Source organism: Pezoporus flaviventris, unplaced genomic scaffold (genome assembly GCF_033815535.1).
Source record: "Pezoporus flaviventris isolate CSIRO_AGI_PZ_B2104156 unplaced genomic scaffold, CSIRO_AGI_Pfla_v1 ptg000007l, whole genome shotgun sequence".
In the NCBI taxonomy this organism is placed as follows: Eukaryota; Metazoa; Chordata; class Aves; order Psittaciformes; family Psittacidae; genus Pezoporus; species Pezoporus flaviventris.
This window is the reverse complement of record NW_026892555.1, coordinates 24,069,294-24,092,557: the sequence shown is the minus strand read 5'-3', so window position 1 is coordinate 24,092,557 and position 23,264 is coordinate 24,069,294. Positions and strand designations below refer to the sequence as shown.

Genomic DNA, 23,264 nt, shown 5'->3' with positions numbered 1-23,264 from the left:
ATATGAACAACTAACCCCCCTGCATAACAAATAGGCTATTTCAACAATGACTCTAGAGCTGGTAGTCCTCCAAATATATGCACCTGCCATTAATTTACCACTCTCCTTGCTAAATGTGATAGCCAAAATGAAAAAAAAAAAAAAAAAGGTAGGGAAACAATCTGAGTCCACCAAGTGCAAAAGTTTAAAAAGGGCATCTGTGGAGTTCTTGCAATGAAAACCAGATTCAGCACTTGTACTGAAAGACTTTTAAAAGATCTGAACTTTCTGAGGCCTTGGGAAAGACATCTGCGCTACAGAACTATAAAGAACTATGAAATGCAAAGCCCCTACCACGTGAATACTGATCACTGCCACCTGGAAAACAAATAGAACTAGATAATAGAGGCCCCCTATGTTCTTTCAGGCCTGCAAATTCAGCCAGTTGGAATATGTATATTCACACTCCTAATGTCTTCTAGTTTTATCTCACTTACCCTGCTAGCTTTCTTGTACATTTATCTGTCAAGAGTCATCACGATTAAGCTGTTTCTTCTTCCCAGGAAGTGACCATCAAAGCCAGTTAAGGCGGACTCATCAGACAAAGCCCCATTTGTCTGCTTTATCCAATGTCTATTTAAGACACGGAGTTTTCCCGAGGGAACATACAGAGGCAAGAAGAAACCAAAAAGAACTGGAGAATTTCCAGACCAAATCTTACTTTTTGTATTACTTAAGCAAAATCCCTTCCTCTTCTACTTCTCACTAGTGTTATTAATTAATACCCTCTCAAACTTCAGCGTCAGCTTTTCTTCATTGTTTTATGACTTACCCTAATTTCCTTTTTTTAATTTTTTTCTTACAAATTTGCCACTTCTTTCCTTACAACTTTTTGTAAGTCCAACACGTTCCATTTTTAAGGCCAAGGAACTAGTCTGTTAAGTCTGTTCCTACTGACTACAGCCATCATCTCTCTTCTTTTCCTGCCTCCCGTCAGTTCCTCCCAGGACCCTGTGCAAAGACCATCCACCTTTCCATTTCAGCGCTTGAAGATGCCTTTGCGCTTTGGAAGCTCTCCAGAGCTCGACCTTCATCTTGCCCTTTCCTTCTATCCTTCTTACACATTTTTTCCCACTCCTTTGGTGGCAAAGTGACCTCAGTAGCAGCTGAACTGAGTTGTGCCCTGTTTACAGATCCAGCTTGGAAAGCTTTCCAAAGGTAGAAATGAAGACTATTCTAGGTGTGGAATTAGAAAAGGATGAAGACAACGTGAAATATAGGGACTTTTTTCACTATTAAACAAAGCTGTACTGCCAAAAATGACAAAGTGTCTCCCTTAGAGCAAGTATTGGGATTCACATAATACGTAACATGATTTTGTTTCTCCTCATGTAGCTAGGAATAAAATTTATGGATTTGAAAATAATTTTTGTTATTTATCTCTACTCATAAGGCAAACTGAGATCCTATATATCTTCTATTTAGTAATTTTCCTGACATACTACAGATGACCTGATCTTCTATATTCAGTATTTTTCTTGACTTAAACTTTCAGTGACACTATGAGTAACGCAAAAATCAAACTAAAGAATACATATGAGCTAGAAAAGTTCATGAAGTTCTGGGAGACTGGTTTTTTAGTCTGCAGAAATACTGTGACATTACTAGGTAGTATGCATAATGCTGTATGGTTGTATACATACCAAGCTCTGCACGTAACTGGGAATGCAACATGCTGAGCACTGTATTTAAGAAAACTGACTCTATTTATGACTGTGTTTGAAGATGCTGCCATAAAGACAAAACCTGAACAGATCTCTAGAATACTTTATGAGGAAAAAAAATAAAATAAAATATTCCCAGCTCTTCTAGATATTTACTTTTTCATTCTAACAATAGCTCATTACTGGAATTGAATAACAGACTAAAGACTGCCTCTCTGCCTTTCAATTCATCAGGCTTAAGCAGAAACAGGACTGCATCTTTGGCCTTTGTTGATGCTGCTGTCCAAGCTTATTATCATATGAATATCTAGTTATTGTTTTATAAATGTTCACATTTCAGGAGCTCCCTGATTTCTTTTCTTTCAGTAGACTTTACAATATCCACCTTCATTATCATCATGTGGCAGCATTGCTCTTTTCCTGCATTTGCTGCTTTAAAAATTAATGCACTGCTATTTTCTGAACACTGTACTGCATAAGCTGCTTATGAGTACATTATGCTATCAAGCAAGCACATGCAGAAAAGCTCCCTAAACTGTTATTCTTTCAATGAAAATACAGCTGGTTCTGCTTGAAAGGCACTTCTTTTCACCTGCAAATGGACTTGCTCTTATACTTATTCCTCAATTCATTGTCTTTTATTTGTGTCTGCAAATCTTTAATTGCCTTTAATTAGAAAAAAGTAAATTCAGTGCTTTAATCTTGCAAATACATTCAATCATAATTCTGTCTGGGATGAATACCAAGTTCTATTCACTGACTGATCTTTATAACAAAGGTATATAAATTTATTGTCCATTTATATAGACCACACCAATTAAGCCACAATGGAAAAGCAAATAGATAAGAGTCAAAATATTTGAAATGAGAAATGCGCAATCTAAATTTAATTACTGAGACAAATTATTTGAAGATGAGTTATTTACAGCATGCCAAAAAACCTGACAGATAGTAAAATTTGCTAATCAGCATTACAGATTTAAAATTCCTTTCAACACTTTCACTATAATTTACAACAAGCAACAAACTGCTGTCCTGAATCTTCCTGTGCTGGTATTATAGTCATAATCAAAACATTAGTAAGACATTTTCCATACAGTAGCAACACATTTCATATGTTAAAGTATTGTTTAAGGTGTAATAAAAATACAACTACTGGCTAAATTTCAGTTACCAGTAGTAGTTTAACTGAAGTACATTAATTAACTGATGCTGAAACCCATACTACAATGTATACATAGCTAATTAGAAACCAGAGACATACTGTGGCTTTACTGTCAAACTGGAAGTGTGAAATCACACACCTAGTTAAGCTGAAATAGCGTTCTTGTTATGACTATTGATCTGAATTAGTGAAGGTTCTAGGAACACTCTACAAAACCCCACAAAACAAACATAGAACAAGAAAACGGTACTCTGGTCTTTGCAGGATTCCCAGTCAGGCTGCAAGCATCCCCTCCTTTTCCCTGCTGTAACAGAGGGAAAGGAAAAAGATCTCACTGGCACGGGTGAAGGTCCATGAAGGAGGAAGGTTCCATCATGTTATCCTCCACAACCTCCTTACATGCAATACACAGAAAGCCACAGCCACTGCACCTAACTCCAGATTTAGGTGATTGCTTGTTTAGGTCTCTTTTACTTTCCATACATAGATTCCTCCAAAGAGTGACTGACAGCAGTCTAGGACAGCCTAAAGTGCTCCCTGGCAGTGACTACTTTACTGCCATCAGCAACAGCGAGAGCCTACTGATGTTCAGCACCCAAATCAGGCGGACTGGTTTCACTTCTAAGGTTAAGCAGAATAAATTGGAGGCAAAGAAACTAAAGATCTAAAGGACAATTGGAGAAGAACTAGTTTCCTACATGATTTTATCTGGACTCAGGAAATTTGTGGACATGGCCACATTACTTAGTACTTTATTACTATAGAGAAAACATCACACTCATGAAGGGACTGTAAAGCTGTAGTTGCTCAGGAAGCTAGGGTAGCTGAGTTTGGAGTATGTCCAAAGGTGGAGGTTCCACAGTCTCCCTGAGCAACCTTTTCCAACATTTGACCATCCTTCTGGTAAAACCATTATTCTCCTACCCAGTGGGAATTTCCATGTTCTAACTTGCCTCTTGTCCTACCATTGCACACCTTTGAGAAAAGTTAGGCTTGACCCTGTCTGTAGCTTTCTATTAAAATTGTAGACAGCAGTTACACCTCAGCTTAGCCTTTTGGAGCTGAACAAAGCACCGCTCTCAGTCTCTCCTTGTACATCCTGTGCTTTGGCTGGTCATCTTGGCCCTTCAATGGACTCACTCTATTTATGCCCATGTCTTCCTAGTTTTCTTGAAGATGGACATGGAATATGCCTTTTTCAAGTCATCAGGGACACTTCCCTGGCACCAGCTAAATGGCAGACAATTCAGGGAAAATTTGTCCATAAAAATCACATTAATGTAGCTACAGTAACATAACTAAAATGCACCTAAGGAATTCAGTAGTAGCTATAAACAGCAAGTCAACGGACTAAAAAGTTCATAGCTTGCATTTTCAACAATTCCATAGCTTAATGGTAGTTCATTTTTTAATAGCAGGGAACGTAACTATTTTTTTTCCTACATGTGCTGTGGCTCCTCAGTACTGAGCTCTATCATTTCATACACAGTAGCAGAATTTTTCTTTAAGTGTCTTTAATAATGCCAGCAAGTTAGATGTCTGGCATGGGGAAAGGAGTGTTTTGTGAAATGCATCACCCAGATCTATAGAGGTACCTAGCACCTAGCTTCTAAGGTGTGTGTACAGAAGTATATAACCTGGTCTAGTGGAAAGTGTCCCTGCCCACAGCAGGGGGTTGGAACTAGATGATCTTCAAGGTCCTTTCCAATCCAAACCATTCTATGAGTCTATGAAATAACTTTGAGGGATTTTAAACCAGTCACTATATACTCACTGAGTAACCGAATTTCAATCCAGTGAAATTCTGTGTAACTCTATGCACACCTGACACATCTTAAACACCCATGTCTCATCTCTAACACTATAACTCTAAACCTGGAAATAACTTTTTATTTAGAATGTAAGAGCCTGACCTTGAACACTTTCAGGGATGGAACAACATTTTAGGCCCAAACTTAGTTAAAACCACACATCAGTAACAGAGTTATGATCTGTGTTAGAGAATCAGCCACAGAGCTCTAACTCATGTCTACAGAAAGAAGACCAAGCTCTCAAGTGTTTATTACTGGTTTTTGTGCTCTTAGTGTCACACAGACATATTCAGTGACCATTCTTTTCCGGAGAAGAAGTGAGATTTTCTTATTTTTAATTGCTATGATTCCAAAGGGAGTTTTTTGAGTCTTAGGTTAACAGAAACATTTTGATGTGTCTTAGTCCTACTTATGAGTATGTATGTCTGTACTCAGAAAAGGCATGAAAACCCCCTACAGCCTCTCTATTTTACACAGGTTTAATGGCAGCTCAAATCACTGACCATTTTTCAATCCTGAGAGACGGAACAGCTTGACACTAATAATACATTTGCAAAGGACACATCATCATTTAACACAACATTAAGTGCTCAGGGACAACTTTCTACCATAGACACAATGTGCTCTGAGCTCAGGGTTGACATTTAATGCTACAAAGATAATCCAACCAGTCATTCATGAGGGGTACATTAATTTTCAAGCAACTATATTTCAGCTTTAAGCCAACAAGAAGGATGCATTAAAATGAATAAGTTCCTTTTATGCTGCATGCAAGATTAAAAAAAAACAAACCAATAACACAAAATATAAAGCATTCTTAAGTATAGCATAATATACCCATTTAATTATTGCTATCTTTCCCTGATTTCAAATTAGAAGTCTAGAAATATCTGTTAAATATAATATTCTCATTGGAAACAGAATCCCTTAGAAAATCTCTCAGAATTTGCTATGAGTTGCTATGAAAAGCAGCATTTCATTAAATAAATGCTTTACATTTTAAATTTGTATTAGACACATGTTGATTTTAATGAGTAATTAAGAACCTATTTAAATTACCATCTTTTCTGACTCTTCTTTTAAGGAATATTTTAAAAATCTATATAAGCAATTAAGAAAAGAACTTCAGTAAACTGGTTATCAGTAATGTATAATCCAAAAAAGAACATCAGTACTTTTAAATCAGCTGATTAGTCAGGTAATTTCATTGTTTTCAATACCTGTAGAATATACTCAATTAACTGCAAGACCTTAAGAAAAGATCTGAAGAACAGCACTAAAAATATTGATGCTTAACAGATATTATTTGATGGGCAGTCCTTTTTCATCCCTTTCAATGCTAAATGAACTTTTACAGTCTTTAACTCAAGCCCAACAGGTGCATGCCTACAGCCACTAAAACATAAGAGCTCCAGGTTAAAGAGTATCCATCTTCAACATACACGTACAAACTAGATTCAAAAAGATCTTTTAAAATCATCAAGTCCAACCGTTACAGCAGCACTGCCACATCCACCACTAAACCATGCCCTAAGTGCCTCACCCACACAGTTTTTGAACACTTTGAGGGATGGTGATGTTCTTCTTTTTTCCAACAACATCCTTAACATTTCCTACTCAGACAGCTATGAAAACATCACATACCTTCCTTAAAAATAAACTAATACAAGTAATCTGAAACAGATCACCGGGTGGTTGTTCTGGTTCTTTTCTTTTCCACCTACATAATATATATACACATTGATGTGCCCATGCAGTTTTGTGCACATTTTTATTACTTTGCTATGGAACAGCTACTAGTAGTCACATTTCTACATAAACAACCATGGTTTAGTACAAATTCTGAAAATAAGAAAAGCAAAACAAAAATACTACTGCTTAGGAGTGAAGTAACTACCATTAATGTAATTAAAAGCCACATTTCTTCCAAACATTTGATTAGATGATTTTTGAACAACAGAAACTATCGTACTATTTCTTTGATGATGAGAGGTATGAAAAGGCAGCATAAGGCGTGGTAAGCGGGACATGCAGCACACACAGAATCTTTCTGCCTTTCTGAGACAGACTGCGCCCAGCTCCCATTTGGCTTATGCTGATTTTATTAACTTTGTTGGCTGCAAATAGAGGAAAATGTGATATATCCTGAAATAACTAGAAACAGAGCTTTCTAGGAAGATGGAGGTAGAGTGCAGCACCGTCATTCCAGAGCTGCAAAAGTCCTGAGTGTGCTCCTCTGGTCTTTTCCATCTCTGTCTCTAGAGGCCTCAGAATTTTTTTAATATATCCCATTTTAAGGTGTATTCATAGTTCACTTAACAGGGGAAAAAGCTGAACAGGAGGGGCTCTGCCAGATAGAAGCCAAGTAGCAAAGACAAGACAGAGATGGTTACACTGTTGTCACAGATACCAACCTGGAGCACACAACCATGTTCCACATGGGGAGTACAGAGTCTCAGAAATGCAGGTCCTTGAAAATGGAGATGGCACAGCCTCACTAGCTTTCCCCCAGTGCTTCACTAGGTTTAACATGGAAAGTCATGTCTGATATCTAACTCAAACTTCCCGCACTGAACTCTTAGCACATTATAACATATAACACATATAACAAGGGAAAGTGTAGAGTCCTGCATCTGGGCAGGAACAGCCCCAGGTTCCAGTATAGGTTGGGGAACGACCTGTTAGAGAGCAGTGTAGGGGAGAGGGACCTGGGGGTCCTAGTGGACGACAGGATGACCATGAGCCAACACTGTGCCCTTGTGGCTAAGAAGGCCAATGGCATCCTGGGGTGTATTAGAAGGGGGGTGGTTAGTAGGTCGAGAGAGGTCCTCCTTCCCCTCTACTCTGCCCTGGTGAGACCCCATCTGGAATATTGTGTCCAGTTCTGGGCCCCTCAGTTCAAGAAGGACAGGGACCTGCTGGAGAGAGTCCAGCGAAGGGCAACAAAGATGATTAGGGGAGTGGAGCATCTCCCTTATGAGGAAAGACTGAGGGAGCTGGGTCTCTATAGTTTGGAGGAGACTGAGGGGTGACCTTATTAGTGTATATAAATATATAAACGGGGAGTGTCACGAGGATGGAGCCAGGCTCTACTCAGTGGCAAACAATGATAGGACAAGGGGTAATGGGTACAAACTGGAACACAAGAGGTTCCACTTAAACTTGAGAAGAAACTTCTTCTCTGTGAGGGTGACGGAACACTGGAACAGGCTGCCCAGGGAGGTTGTGGAGTCTCCTTCCCTGAAGACATTCAAAACCCGCCTGGACACATTCCTGTGTAACACTATCTAGGTGTTCCTGCTCCGGCAGGGAGATTGGACTAGATGATCTTTCGAGGACCCTTCCAATCTCTAGCATACTGTGATACTGTGATAACTTTTTTGTCATATCTTCCACTGACTTGGAGGACAGTTGATTTGTTCCCTTCTTTGCATAAGGCTTTTATATATTCAGTGGCTGCCGCTACATCTTTCTAGTCTTCTGTTCTCCAGATGGAACCAGCCCTTATCAGTCCTTCAGTCTTTGTTTTCTAGGCTCCTCTTGCTCTCCTCTAGACTTTCTTTCTGATCTTTGTACAGAACTGAATACAGCACTTCATCTGAGGCCTTACTGGCATCTTTTATGTATATACTCTCCTTGCACATTGAATAACAAGTCTGCCTGAGACACTGCTCACTGTTACAAACCCTTTCTCCAAAATCATGGCCTAAGCATTCCTTACCCATACTCAATCTATAGGCTGATTACTTATACCAAAGTTAAGAAACTTGCCCTTTTCCTTGTTGGATTATATTCTACTTTTCCAAGCTACTTCATCAATGTCTTAAATGTAGGTTGAATTCTAATCTTAACCTCTTAGCTCTTTACTGCCTCCCATACTGGTATAATTCGTAAATTCATCATATCACTTGCAATTCACATTGGGTCCAGGACAGACCACTATGAATGCCTCATTACACATTTACAAACAGACACTAAACCATTAATATCTACCAAGAATGGGTTTCATACCAGTTCGGTGCCCATCTTGCAGTAGCTTCATATTCACACATCTCTACTTTGTTTACGAGAATAAATTGTCCAAAAGCCTTGACAAGGTCAAGGCACATAGCGCCTCTTCCTCTTCCCCATCAATAACGTTTGCTACTCTGTCAGAGAAGGGAATTGAATTGATTTTACAAATCATGTTGGCTGTTGCTTACCTCCTTGTTGTACTGTGAGTGCTTACAAGAAACTGTCTGTCCCTGTCCCAAAGAGCTTACTGTGAAGGCTGAGGAAGTTGCATTCAATAATTTATTAATATTATATGTCCCATCTGTTTGCTTGTTATTGTGATGGTGGCTTTATAATTACTAGAGGTTAACTCCAATAAAAGCTGGCCTGTGTTTCAGCAGGAAGGTAGGAAAATACTAACAGTTCCCCACTGAGAGCACTTAAAGACAATAAAGAAAAATATAGACACTGATGACCAGGTCATCCAATTCAGTTGCCCACAATAAAGCATATCCATGGAACAGATGTTCCTCAAAACATCTTCTCTTTTCTTCTTATCCCTGCAATTACATAGCCAGAAATTTCTCCCATTGTCTTACATAAATTACTTTTCTTTTGACCTTGACAGAAGCAACTGAGGTCACAGAAGTCAAAGATTCCCTACTGGGGTACTTTTTAGGAAGAAAACCAACATACACTTAAATGATTCTAAGACCATGATCAAAATGAAAGCAATATACCTCTTTCACCACTGAAAAAAAAAAAACCTTCAATAGCCCTAGTGTATCTGAACCTGCAAGAAACCCTTCCAGACCACATCTCTGGCAGTAAGTTTGACCTCTTGAGTATATGAACACGACCAAGCCAACCACTGCCTGAAAAATGTCTTCAGTACCAGTAATTAGAAATTTATTCCCAGTTACTCGGGTGGATATCATGCTACTGCCAGACAACATCACTGAGTCATTCACAACAATGGTTGCTGAATAAGCACCATGTCACCAAATACTATAATAATAATATTAAATGCTCTGGACAGAGTCCATGGTGTTTCAGGAGAGAAGGTTCTCTCTTCCTCTCCTGTAGTTGCTGTACCTGATGTGTCCAATCTTATTAGGTGACCAGGGCCTTTCCCTGAGGGATGTCACAGTGGGACCGTGGAACCACATGGATCTGAAGTCATCTCCCATGCCCCTGCTCCTCCATGAGCAAGCACCCTCCCAGGAGCCACAGACCTCCCAAACCAAACCTGACCAGCCATTTTATGGGACTTTGTTCAGAGGAGGTACGGCAACAGTTAGCCCATGAAGGAGAGGACACAACCTGTCACTCACAGCTTCCTTTTTTCTAGCTGGAACAGAGAGCTCTTGGGGGTGGTTTGGAAAAACCTGAGCAATTTGTGGAACAGATGAGGCCTTAAGAAATAGAGTACAGAACTTCCACCACAGATACCACATTGCATCCATTTCTAATAGTTTCACGGTTTTCTGTTCTCGCACACAACAAGATGGCAGTATTTGAACGGTACTAGTACATCACCTGACATTAAATCCTACATCTGATTTTATGAAAAATAATCAAACAAAACCACCTTGCAGCAAACAAAGAACACTGGCAAAGTTGCATGATGAACCAGGGACAGAGCCTGAGAGACATTAGAGCTCAGGAGAAGCTAGGGTCACTTCTAATGCCTTTTAACGTTAGCCTGCATCCTTACTGCCAAGATTAAAAACATCCTTTGCTTCAGATTAACTCACCACTGGTCACAACTTGCTAAAGTAAAGCTTCCTAAATCTTAATCAAACAAAGCCTGGACTGGCACTACAACTTTTGGGTAACAAACTAAATTTACGGATTTTCTCCAAGTATGGGATTTATGGTGTTCATCTAGAAGCAGAGAAGCTGCAAGAACTGAGGACAACCTATGAATGACCACAGCAACATTTAAAAAGGGAAAGAGCAGTGGAAGGAAGAAAAGACATCTAGGTGAAGAGACTTGCTTGGGAACAGGCACCGGAAGAATGGCACAACTGTGATCCTAAATGCCTGAACTCCTGAGCCAGTGTCTTATCCAGTGGATAATGCTTTTCTCAGAATTGAAAATAAATTGGATGCTGTCTGCCAAGATGCTCTAATTCCGTACTAGTAAGTCATATCATTCTGGACCAGCTGTATATTACAACACCATCCCAAAATACGAGTTGTAATTTATTAATTCTGCCAAAGTAAAAGGTTTCCAGTAATACTGTCAGCATTTGCAGTTCTCACTTTAATGAAGCATATTGCGAAGGATGCTTTGTCAGACCTATATATCACTGTCACTCCAGAAGTCAATGCACTGACAGTCTTAGCAGAGGTGGATGCTACAGGATACTGTGAAAGTGATTATGTAAGATGGAAAAGCAGGTTTCTGGAGTTTCACTCCAGCAGTGCAGAAATCAGAGGCTTTTAATGGAATTAGTGGAGAAGGGAACATCTCTTGTACACATCACCATTATCCCTTGGGATCCTAAAATTACTTGTAAGGCATAATCTCTCCAACTCACTCATAATTTTAGCACTCCTAAGAACTACATATCTTTAGTTCTCCCATAATTTAAACTTCTTTCCCTCAACAGAAACGCCACCTGACAGGTCTTAACTAAAAATGAATGACAGCAATAGCAGCTTACTTAAAAGTGTAAAGGAAATACATATTCATGAGCACCCAGAGTTATGGTTTATGGACCACAGAACTAAAGGTGTGATAATGTCTTGAAAGCATTATCAGGAGACACAATTTTACCTTCAAAAGCCAAACTGGGCTACAGTCAGTAATGAGATCTGTGTTTGTGTTGAGATAACAGGATAGAGGAGCCTGGCTAACTTCAAAATTTATCTTTATTTTTCCAGCCATGTAAAATAATGGCATCTTACTCCTGACTTCAGGACAGGACTTGCTGCCTTACAGGCGAGTATCTGTTATCATTAACAAATACTGCAATCTTCAACATATAATGAATATTAGCTAGGCTTTATTCTACACCTTTTCTTTAGGCATATGCATTTGTCAAGGAACTTAATTCTGCATTTTCCTAATCACTTTGCCATCAGAATGATGGCAATGAGTTTATCTGCGGCCTTTCGATTTTATTTCATCATTTGCATCAGTATCAGTGCTCTGTTCATATTTTAATGAAGTAAGTTGGTTTCAGTAATAGTTGTATTTTGAACATGACTATATTATGAACAATAGTGAAAGGTATGTATTAGGGCAATTTATTCAAAGAAACAAGGACTGCTCCCAGCATAATTTTTTCCAAAACCTTATTCCACAGGATGATCTTTTAAGTATGCTGCTTCTTGGAGGAAACATACAAAAGCTGGAGAGACTGCTAAGGAAAATAATCTACCATCTGGAAAAGTATTCAATTAGAGCAGATAAAGCATGGAACTGTTTTCTATTCCTGACTCTTCCACAAAATTACTGTATGACCTTGGGAAATCTCTTTTCCTTACAAGACTTTGGTACACATAAAAAAATCCAAGATCCTGGTCTAATGGTGCAACAGAAGTGAAAAACACTCATAAGTGTTATCTATTAAGAGATAATACTCTGATGGCCTATATTAATTTCAAGTATTTTAAAATTACATTTACAAATATAATGAGAAACACTTAAAAAAAGTACCTGAAAAAGTAACTGAATCTGCTACTGACCTTTAACGTCAATTTCTTATTCATTAAAAATGTGTATTAAATATTTATTAACCTATGCACAAAGCAATTTCAGTTTCTAGAATTAAACAGAACTAAACAGAAAAGGAACTTTTAGCTGTGCTTGTTTCCTCACAAACTGTTATACGAACACTGCTCTAATTACAAAGGTCCTACATAAGTCCACACTCCCTTCTCTTTTCTCTCACTGGAGAAGTCCCTTTGCCTAGTCACCAAGTGGGGTCTTGCATGCCATACAGGACACAGAACTTCAGCCATGCACCATTAGGTGACCAGTGACTTGGTCCTAGTTCAAGTGCATCTCCTCTGTGACAGTCCTGATGTGCAGCATCAGTAGAGAGAAACCCCCACTTCCCGTGGCGGTGGGTTCTCATGCAGACAGGACAGGCATGGCTCAGGACAGATGAGAGAGGTTACCTGTAAACTACCTGAACAGTTCTCTATTGACATTTCTCACTCTGACTGATCCCGTTCTTTAAACATACCAGAAATTACACATTTATTACACATAGCATGCAGAGTGAAAAACAGGCAGTGCATTTCTTTTTCAGTCATTTTTCAGCTCATCACAACCTAGAGGTTTGCCTCACATTTGGACTAAATTGCTTTTCTGAATGTCCCATTTTGTAGATAGATAGAGAAACACAGAAAAAAAACAAAGCCACACACCCTCCCTATGGTCTATTTTTCAACAGTTCAGTTCCTCAGATGAAAAGAGGTACAACTTCCCTTTCAGTAACCATTCAGTCCTTATGACACTTACTTTTCCTAGAGCCAAGAAAAAGCCACTGGATCTGATATGCCAAGTTCTAAGAATTTAGCAAAGAGATTTTGCATACGCAGAATAAAGGACACTATTAAAACAAAATTACTGCAACTAACATTTGAGTGAAACATGCATGCAATGAAGATACCATCTAGTTACTTCTTAGTTCTTGTGGCTCAAAATCCAAAGGTGTGGCAGAAGCACAATGCTAATTTAATAATCATGTTCTAATTAGGGGTTTTCTTTCTTACAATTAAACAGCTACAGGATGAGTCAAGAAGACTCACTGACCGTTCACTCCATAATGTGCTAATACTTTATTTTTTACTGTTTTTCTCCACAGAAATATCACAGAAAGAATCCTTAGGCACCTACCTGTATTTTTAATACAGATACAGATACCGACACGTTCAAAGGCAGGCACTGAAAAGTCACGGAATAAAGTTGTCTGCTCCTAACATACATACCAGAATACAGAATGTTATGAATTTTTATCATTTTATGTTAATGTCTGTTGGTCAGAAGCCCCTTCCTCTTTCAGTAGCTACGTAAATATGGACAATAAGATTCACTGATCAAGTTGTATGATATCTAGTAAATGAGGCAACGGACCAATGGAAGATGACTATATTCATGATTAGATAGGATGACTAGATAAATGATTAGATATTAGTAAGAAACTCTTCATTATGAGGCTGGTGAGACACTGGAACAGGTTGTTCAGACAAACTGTGGATGTCCCATCCCTGGAAGTATTCAGTGCCAAGACGGACAGAGCCTTAGGCGACATGGCCTAGTGTGAGGAGTCTCTGCCCATGGCAGGGTGGTTGGAACCAGATGGTCTTTGATGTGGCCTCCAACCCAAACCATTCTACGATTCTATGACAAATGCATTTATGGTTAGGGTAATAGACAAGGACCAGAATATCTTTTCCTCTCTCATATTTTGGGTATGACCTTGGACAAGACATGCACATTTTGACTCATCAAATGTACAAGCAGTCCTAGATAAGTCTTCCTTCTTTTGGTTTCAGAAAAGTGCAGGGATTTGATGAGGTAAAACAAGTCAATAGTCTTATTTCCTTCTTCTCTGAGGCCAGCATTCCATGCTACAATTAAATGGTGACCTTAGTCAATATGACCCTGTGATACGTTAATGGCTAATAGTCCTCATAATCACATGCGCCTCCATCGCTTTCTACTCCAAGGGTTTACCCAACTATAACCCACTCTAGCCAATTTATCAACCTAATCCAAGATTTACTGAGGACGAAGCTCTTTCAGTGTCCCCCACACTGGTGTGCACTTCGAAGATCCAAGTAATTTTAAGCCAAAGATTTCAGTAATGCCTAGTGCTGCATGCCCATATGAATTTCTTCAAAACATGCTAAACTAAGTTTTGCTGGTAAGGATGCCCAGTCACCTCCTGTTCCTACCAGCGGGACATGCTGCAACACCTAGGGCTAAGGGTGATATAGGAACGTCATGTCAAAGATGTACAACCGAGGAGCCTCCAAGAAATTGCATACTATACGTACTACTAGACTGTTAAGTACTGCACTTCTATAATACAAAGAACAAAAAGAACAGCAACACCAAATGTACACCCAGCAGTGTACTAAAAAACCAACCAACCAACCAAAAAACCAACAAAACCAAAACAAACAGGAAAACATGATGTGGAAACTTTTGGTAGTTTCACCACATTCTGTTGCTAGCACAGGCATTGAAAAACAAAGGTTAACGTTACAATCAAAATGTGCCCATCTTCCCTCACGTCTCTTCTTTCAGTGTGGACTTTCAGCTTGAATTTTATATTCTACCCATCATAAATGGAAAAAACCTGCAAAATTCAAGATTATGTTTTATGTTCTCCTAAAATCTTGGTTTTGGTGAAAATACTCAGTATTAATTTTTCCACAAGTAGAACTACAGTCAGAAAGTTATGGTAATCCTTCCAAATGCATTTTCTAGCTATAAATATCTTGGAAAGCTGCTCCACTTCACAGTGAAACTTTGTCCATATGGAACATATGACTAGGAAGGACGTGGTGAACTACTGAAATCCAGTACTCTGCTAGTGAAGGCACCCATATCATGCAGTTTTGATCAAAACTGATCATAGAAAAAGATCAGTTGGAAAACAAGTTAGTTTTGTGAGTTTTTTTGTCTTTAGCCCTACCTGTAGGACATTACTCAAGAAGCTCGCTCAATCGCCTACTGGTAAGAAACTGCTTTTTAGTTTCCAGATACGTTTCTTTACAGACAATTTATAGCCAGTTACAGACTATAAATATATGTCTTTCCAAAGTGCTTACTCCCAAAAAGTTCACCAAGAGGAACCATATTTTTTTAGTTTGTGTTCAGCTGTGCTAAACAAGGCTCTTCTCAGCTCTTTTTGGTCCGCTTAGTAGTTCTTTCAGCATGTCCTTCACTTTTGATTCATCTTTCTTAAACATGGATGAGCAAAGCAGTACTCAGTACTTCAAACACGGTGCCTCCAGTGCCACATTTAGTGGCTTTAATATTTCTTATCTTTATTTTAAATGCATGCATGGGTCATCATCAGAAACAAGGGAACTTTCCCTCTATGATTTCCAGTTGATGAATTGGCAGCATTGGTAAGGAACTAGCCAGGCATGAAAGTAAAGACATAAACCATGTTTTAAGATGCTGCTGCAACCCACCCTGGCATTCCTATGTAGCAGTGCATGACAAGTACTATATCATTAGCTTTCTATTCCTTCAGCTACCCATGCACAGCAATGTACTGAGCAGCTCTGAGAACCTTTTCTGTAGCAGGACTCTATGCCTGTACCACTCTAACCAAATATTCCTGGCATTTCAGAAACAAATGAGAATAATGGCATGATGTCAGCATAATTCAGAATGGAGAGGACTCTGAAGGTTTCCTACTCTAACATAAGCTAGGCCAGGCTAACTTCAAAGTTAGATCACGTGTCTCAGGTCTTCAAACAAACCAATTTAAAAAGATTTCCAGACATGGAAATCTCACAATTTCCCTGGCAACCTGTACTGGGGTTTGGCCTCCTTATCATGAAACTTTTCCAAAATTATTATTAAATTAGCAACATGCACAGTTCTTTGATAGTATTTTGACAACAGCCAACAAACAAATCCTGAAGAAATATAATGAGCCTTTCCAGTATCTAAATGTTATTCATTTTATCTTCACACTTATGGGTTTAATTTTGCTCCCAGTTACAAGGATGAGCATCTGAAATAACTCTTCTAAATGCAGTACTGTGATACCTGTCCCCAGGCTCCACCACCATAAAATCCAACCTTCCTACTCATAGCGTCTTGGCTGTAGGAAGTGTTTCTTTCCAGACTAAAAATTACCTGAAAGGTAGCTGGATAAAGCAAAAAAAGTTAACACTGAACTAGGCTTTTTAATTTCTCTTTTTACATCAGTGACAGAAGTAAGATGGGGAAGACAATCCTCTGTGCACTACATGTTTCCTGCTTTTGCCACAGATAAAATATTTTATTCTCCCTCTCTGAAGAGCATATGAAAGCACTTCCTTCTTTGTCCTTTTCATGACAATTACTCATTTGAATCTGATAGTTTTCTCTATACAAACACAACAGGTCATATTTGCTTTTTCCATTAAAGCATTTGGACAGAAATTCTTCCATGGAATATATGCTGTGGAGTCTGTGGTTTTCCAAGCTGCCTATCAAGATACACAGAGCCTCCTGTGTTACAGGCGTGAATTTGATTTTCTTGTAACTCTACCGATCATTTCCATCTGGTATTGTACTTAACAGGTTGATTTTCTGAGACACTTCACACTATGAAGTATGTTAAGGATTGTACCTTATTTGATTTGCAATTTATTCAATGTTTCTCCCTGTGCAGTACATTCGAGTTTGCACAGTCCCCATCTATTCCAGAAAAGACACAGCGGACTTCAGCCTGTCTTTTCTGGAAAAGTATTTCTTGAGAGAATCCCACAAGTTGCTTCACTCAATTTCTTTCTAATGTTTGTCAGGCAAAACACACCATACTATACCTAAACATTATGGAAGAGGTTGTGCCAAAAAAATAACTGCATTCATGTCTTGTTATACCTTCCACATGTAGGGAAGGCAGCATCATTGTTCACTGCAGACAGTGTGAAATACCTCTAAAAATACATGGATTTAAACTATCATAGTTATTCATAATGTAATTCTGACAGTAGGACTCATTTGACCAACAGAGGCCAATGGACCGAAATCAGAAGTGATTCTAAGAAGTTGGGGGAAGTCTACAAAGGAAGCCAATCCTTTACACTTCCTAATCTGGTCACTCTGCATGTTATATGGAATAAAGACTTTTCCTAGACCCACTTGAGGTGTGGCTTGGCATTGCAGTATGTTCAACAGCAATACTGGCTTATGGCATTTGTTGGCTTGAGTTTTGCCACATACGTCAGCCTCTGCTGTGTGCCGTCCTGCTCTTTGATGCATATTATCTCAGTTTGTGCATGCAGCCAGATGATGAAGTAGATAAGGAATTCATTCAACTGAAAAACTGCCCAGCACAATTTCTGATTCAAGCTGGATCAAAATGGCACTCAAACAGCTGTGCCACCTGAGACATGGCACACACTATGTGACATAGTAACAGGAACAAGTTGAGAGAGGTAGGTGTTGCTAAAGGTTGCTTTGTAAAGTCAAACTGTACCCTCTGGCTATCTGCTTGCAGATATATTACAATATATTATACAATGCCAAGTGGAACTGGAATTCAATGGTATCCACACTCTAGTTGTTACAACAGTCCCTGGCACAGTTTGTACCCACAGTATCCCTCTCCCAAGCAATTCTTACACATGGCCCAAAAGCTAACGTGGGCCTAGAGAAATTTTCAATATGAGGTTTGCAAGCAACCACTCTGTTTTAGGGATAAAGAGTTTAACAGTATGGTCAGTGTCATTTGATGCCAGTTGGCCTCTGTGCCAGAAAGCAGTACCAGGCTTGTTTAGCCTACAAATTACATGAACCACCAGCCCAAATTCAGACCTTTCACTCATTAGAACAGAAGCCTACAGAGATGATTCTTACACATCCCCACTCAATACTTGCAAAACTCCTAGGTGGCCCCACTTGAATCCTACTTTGAACTTCTTCCAGCTCTTCAGTGACAGTGACTGAAGTTCCTTCAGGCCAGGTCTACACAAACAGCTGCACACTCATTTTGCCTGTGAAATGAACTGGTTAAGTGCAAGCCAACTTCAAACTAGGAGATGCATTGTCATATAATGCACAAGATTGTGGCCAAGTTAATTAGCACTGCTAAAAGCCAGGTCAACACGAGCACTGCGCCCAAGGGGTCCAAAGCTGAGGAGTTTAATGCACTCTCCAAGTTCAAACTTACTCACAACAGCCTCAGGGAATGTGAGACACGCTCTCATCAGTACGCTGTAACCTTGAGCTGAAGGGACCATGTCTAATGCTAAGATACTGTTTCACTCCATATGCTAGTTCATTATCCAGCTCCTGTGTTTTGACTGCCAACAAATAATGATGTTTTTCAACACTTCTCCACTAGGAACTGAATGCAAAAACATCGCATCATAAATGCCACCCAACATCTGCTAGGCAGTTACCATCTTCCCATGACTATCACCTAGGCTGAACCTGAGCAAGTGATTTAGTGATGAGCTGTGTCACATCCTTTTACCTATTACACCCTAGATCATCCAAACCCCAGTTCTTATGAACAAGAAAGCCCACAGGCATTTGGTGAAAATACCATAGGAAAATTAATTCTAACAAAAAAACTCCACTCATTCTAAAATGTTAATGAAAAATCAAGTATCACAATCGAGGATATCAGTATTGCTACAAATCCTACAGCACCAATGCAGATACAGTGATAATTCTAAGATAGTCACAAAAAATAAACTAAGGAAAAGGCAGGCTTTTCCCACCTTTCCTATTTAACAGGCAGTCAAAACTCTTCAAAATATTATTATTTAATATATGAGTTCTTTTAGAACAATACCAATACCTTAGCAGTCTACAGCTTGGTTGGTCCCATGGCAAATAGGATATTTTGAAGCTGGGATGGTGACAAGGACTAGATTTCAAGTAAAGTATTTCAGAGATTAAAAACCAGATTAGTTACTTGCCTTATACTAACTGTAAATTTATTAATTTTATTAAGCACTCAATCAGGGCAGAGTATTTGATTTCCCACATTCCACTTTTTATTGTGAAGCTCTTTGTTCACATCATGGTGTTTTGCTGTACTGATCTAACTGCTACACAAATGAAAAATCTTGAAATACCTTTGAATGTGTGAATACTTTCAATAGTGCTTATTTTTAATCAGCCTTTACCATTGAGTAAAAGCAAAAACTAGCTGCACAATGCTTGCAATTTCTGTAACTGTAATTCAAATTAAGCAACTGCCTTTTTATATTTTCATTCTAGCAGTTTGAGCTAAGATCTGCTGCCCTGTTACTTCACTTCCTATCCATACTTTAAGCCTGCAAGTAATATGCAGAGCCTAGCAGACAATCCCATAAATAGTTCAAGACCTTGAAAACCACAATGTAGCCAGTTCCTAACTTTCTTCCAAAATAAGGCATACTAGAAGCAAAATCTTCCACTGAAAAAAATATTTTTAATACAAACCAGTTACAGAAATCCCTGACAACATGCAATTAACAGACTACGTGACAGCAATCACCAATGTGAACGAATTCATTACAAAATCCAGATGACTGTTCTGGGGTTATGCTTACCCTGAACACAGACATCTAACACATTTTATTAAGGCCATAAATAGGTCCAATACCTGCTGAACTACCTAATGGAAGTGGTCACGTCCTGAAGCATGAAACACGAAAGTGTCTTCAGATATACCTTTTGAATTGAGCCAGAGGGACTCCATGTCTTTCTTCTTACACTTCATAAAAAAGAAAATAGTGCTGTATCTCACAGCATAGTAACTGAAGAAATGCTGTCCACATTAAACATCAAGCAGATCTTGATAGATGCATGTGCACGGTCACTTCATTCTTATGCCTTCCACACTGCTACCTTATAATGAAATAGCAGGAAATTGGATTTGTATTTCACTGCCTAACTCTTCTTGCATTTATACTGACATAATATTACCCACAAATATAAGCACATGCACCGTATACAGAGAGTGCACATATATGAACACTGTACACATAGAAAAATTATGCCTGAGATTTTTAGAAATGGGTATCTGAAGTTAGATTTACAGATTCACACTGAAATACAAGTACTTTGAAGTCCACTCTTCACACATATAAGCGAAGATTTTCAAAGCCTGGTGAAAGAATTTCTAAAAAAGTTAATCTGCTCTGCCTCTGAATGTAATACACACACACATATGTGTCTATAGCAAAACTTTTATGAATTTTGGAGAGAATGCAATGAGGTTGTTTTAGGTTGATTTGACTGCAGAAATTAATCCACTGAAGAATGGATCAGAAGCTGAGAGTAAGTACAAGCATAAATATGTATCTGCAAAAGCCCTTTAGACACCAGATACCTTACAGGAATTGCAAGTGCTTGAAACACCATGCTGAAATGCAGCTCAGCAACTGGAAACAGCATGTCAAATTTCACTCTCATTTACACCTATAAAAAAGTTCGCAGCAACTCTACTGAGTGAAATGGTGATGTTGTCGATGAGATTAAAGTAAGAGCAGACTGTGAGCCTCCATCTGTATAGAAGTACTAAACAAGCGTAGTATAAATGTACAGTAAGAGTAGTATAATCAAACAAGTTCAAAGAAACTCTAGGGGTTTGCTGTGGAGAGAGGATGGGAGACAATGGTTTAGATACACCCTTCTCCTTAGCATCTTTGCACAGACTCTGTACACATTCCCACAGTCCCCTGGCTCTGCAGCCACCCCTCCCACCCCTGCTCAGGCTGGGGCTGTGTCTGCCCTGCAAACGAAAACTGAATAATATCCACACAAACACAAGTACATATCCAGATTTACCATCACCTTTTACGCTCCAAGCCAAGGCAATAAAACAGCTTTACTGCTTTGGACTTTAAAAAATAAGCGATCACATACTGTATGGGCTTAAAATCCATCATCAGCCTTCACAGAACATATTTAAAAACATCCCAATCGTCACAAAATGTGGATTAAATTAGTACAGCCAGACTAGGCTTCACTTCACAGCACTATTTTCCTCAGCTGCTCCTGCTCTAGTTTCCAAGAAGTGATGCCACTGGCACAAAACTGAATTCAAAACAGCAATCACTGACCAAAAGATCTAGCTCATTTTTTGTGACAATGAAAGTCATTCTTCATAAAAATTCTTCCCAAACAAAAGGGACTGCATGTGGTATCCATGGCATATCAGTGAGAAGTACAAAACTCAGCAGAGGAAAAGATTCCAAACCTTGCCAACTCCTTGCAAAAGGAGTTAGGTTTGGGGTTTCTTTCTGCTTCTCTTTATTATGTGCTTAACAGTAAGTCGTTATTAGAAAAATTCAAGAAAGTAAATGTAATGTTCCATATGCACTGGAACTGCCTACTTCTTTGTTTTTACACTCTAAATAAATAGTAGGAGAGGTCTCTCCCATTTTTTTCTCCACTTAGAATAGCAAATAGTTGTTTCTGTACTTTTCCCCTCCCTAGCTTTCCCCCAGTAAATAGGTGACTGACATCAAACACAGGGAAAAAAGAGATGACGAATTAAAAAAATAGGTTGGAGAGTTTTAATTCCATTGACATCACCCCTGCTACATCTTTGCTTGTGACAGTGGAGAGCAATTTCAATGATGCAAACCCTGAATTCTGGTCCCGTGCCTTTTCTTAAAAGACGAAAGATACAGGAATTCCTGTTTTGTTACAAATGGTGCGATTTTGAAATTTTCAACACAAATTCCATCCAAACATTTTTTTGCTGTTGCTGTTGTTTCAGAAATTAAATCTAAAATTTTCATGCTGATTACAAACATTTCCTGATCCAAACCAAAACAATCACATTTCACTTCAAAGTGTGTAATATATTTCATGAGAAAGTGTCAAAATGTAATACTTTCCCCTTTTCTGAGCTGACAAGTCTTAGCAGTCAGTCTGATTTGAGCAATGGCACTATTCAGGGTAAGGAAGGTAGGGGGAAATTAACTGCAAAAAATAGAAGAGGTGAACCATACAAAACAGAAAAAAGTGAGGTGGTGGAGGGTAAAGACACTTCTAACAGCTGGGCAAGCAGAGATGGCACAAGAAGGGCTTCCCTCTGGAGACACGGAGGCATCAGGTTCACGCTCACAACTGAGCTGGGAGCTGGAGATGGGAAGTCCAGAGACACTCTTGCTGCCACTAGTCTCCATCCATCCATCTCACCAAGGTCTGTCTATTCCTTCATATTATCAGTGCAACCATACTACCACAAACCAGTCCTGGTTTGGGATACTGGGACCACTTTCCTTCACAATTACCCAGCTGACAGCTCAGCTACTCTGCAGGAGGCTGCAAGACGACAGAGCTCAGCTCTACCCACCATGATCATGCCGAGACACAAGCTCTTCTTCATCTCACTGGGGCTACAGCGGGACCATAACCCTTGGCACTAGGATGAGGTGCCTTTCTTCAGGACAGCTCCCCACACCAAGGAGTTTCAAAAAAAGGGTTGACTTCACACAGAGTTTAACCTGCTAGTTCAGGTGGGCAGTTTTCTTTTCCCTCCTGCGCTGCTACAGCTGGGGTCTCAGGACTCCCACCCAGTCCCCTTCACCACCCCATCACTCTGCACGTGCTGTGCCAATGAACACCACCTCCACCACCTCACGATTGTGCCCAGCCTAGCACCTTGTGCTTTCCAAAACAAAAGAATTTGTTTTCATTCATAACTTTTATTCCTTCCCAGTGGATGTGAGGAGCTAGAGACCCCCTGGGCTGTGCCTATATAAGCTCCAGCCCCTAAAGCATCCAGCCAGCAAGTCAGAAGATACATAGGAGACAATAAGCAGACCTTGAGTCTACAAATTGGAGGATGAATGATTGGCAAACAACCTCTCCTCATGAAAAATTATGCTACAGCAACACAATAGTAATAGGAGCCAAAAGTATGTCTATTCCTGATTTGTAGA

The 23,264-nt window shown here is 39.2% G+C and overlaps 1 protein-coding gene across 2 annotated transcripts in view; it reads right to left on the bottom strand.

The window, feature by feature from the left end:
• Positions 1-23,264, bottom strand: part of TRIQK (triple QxxK/R motif containing) — a 59,077-nt gene that overhangs the window by 12,968 nt on the left and 22,845 nt on the right. The window lies entirely within an intron of this gene.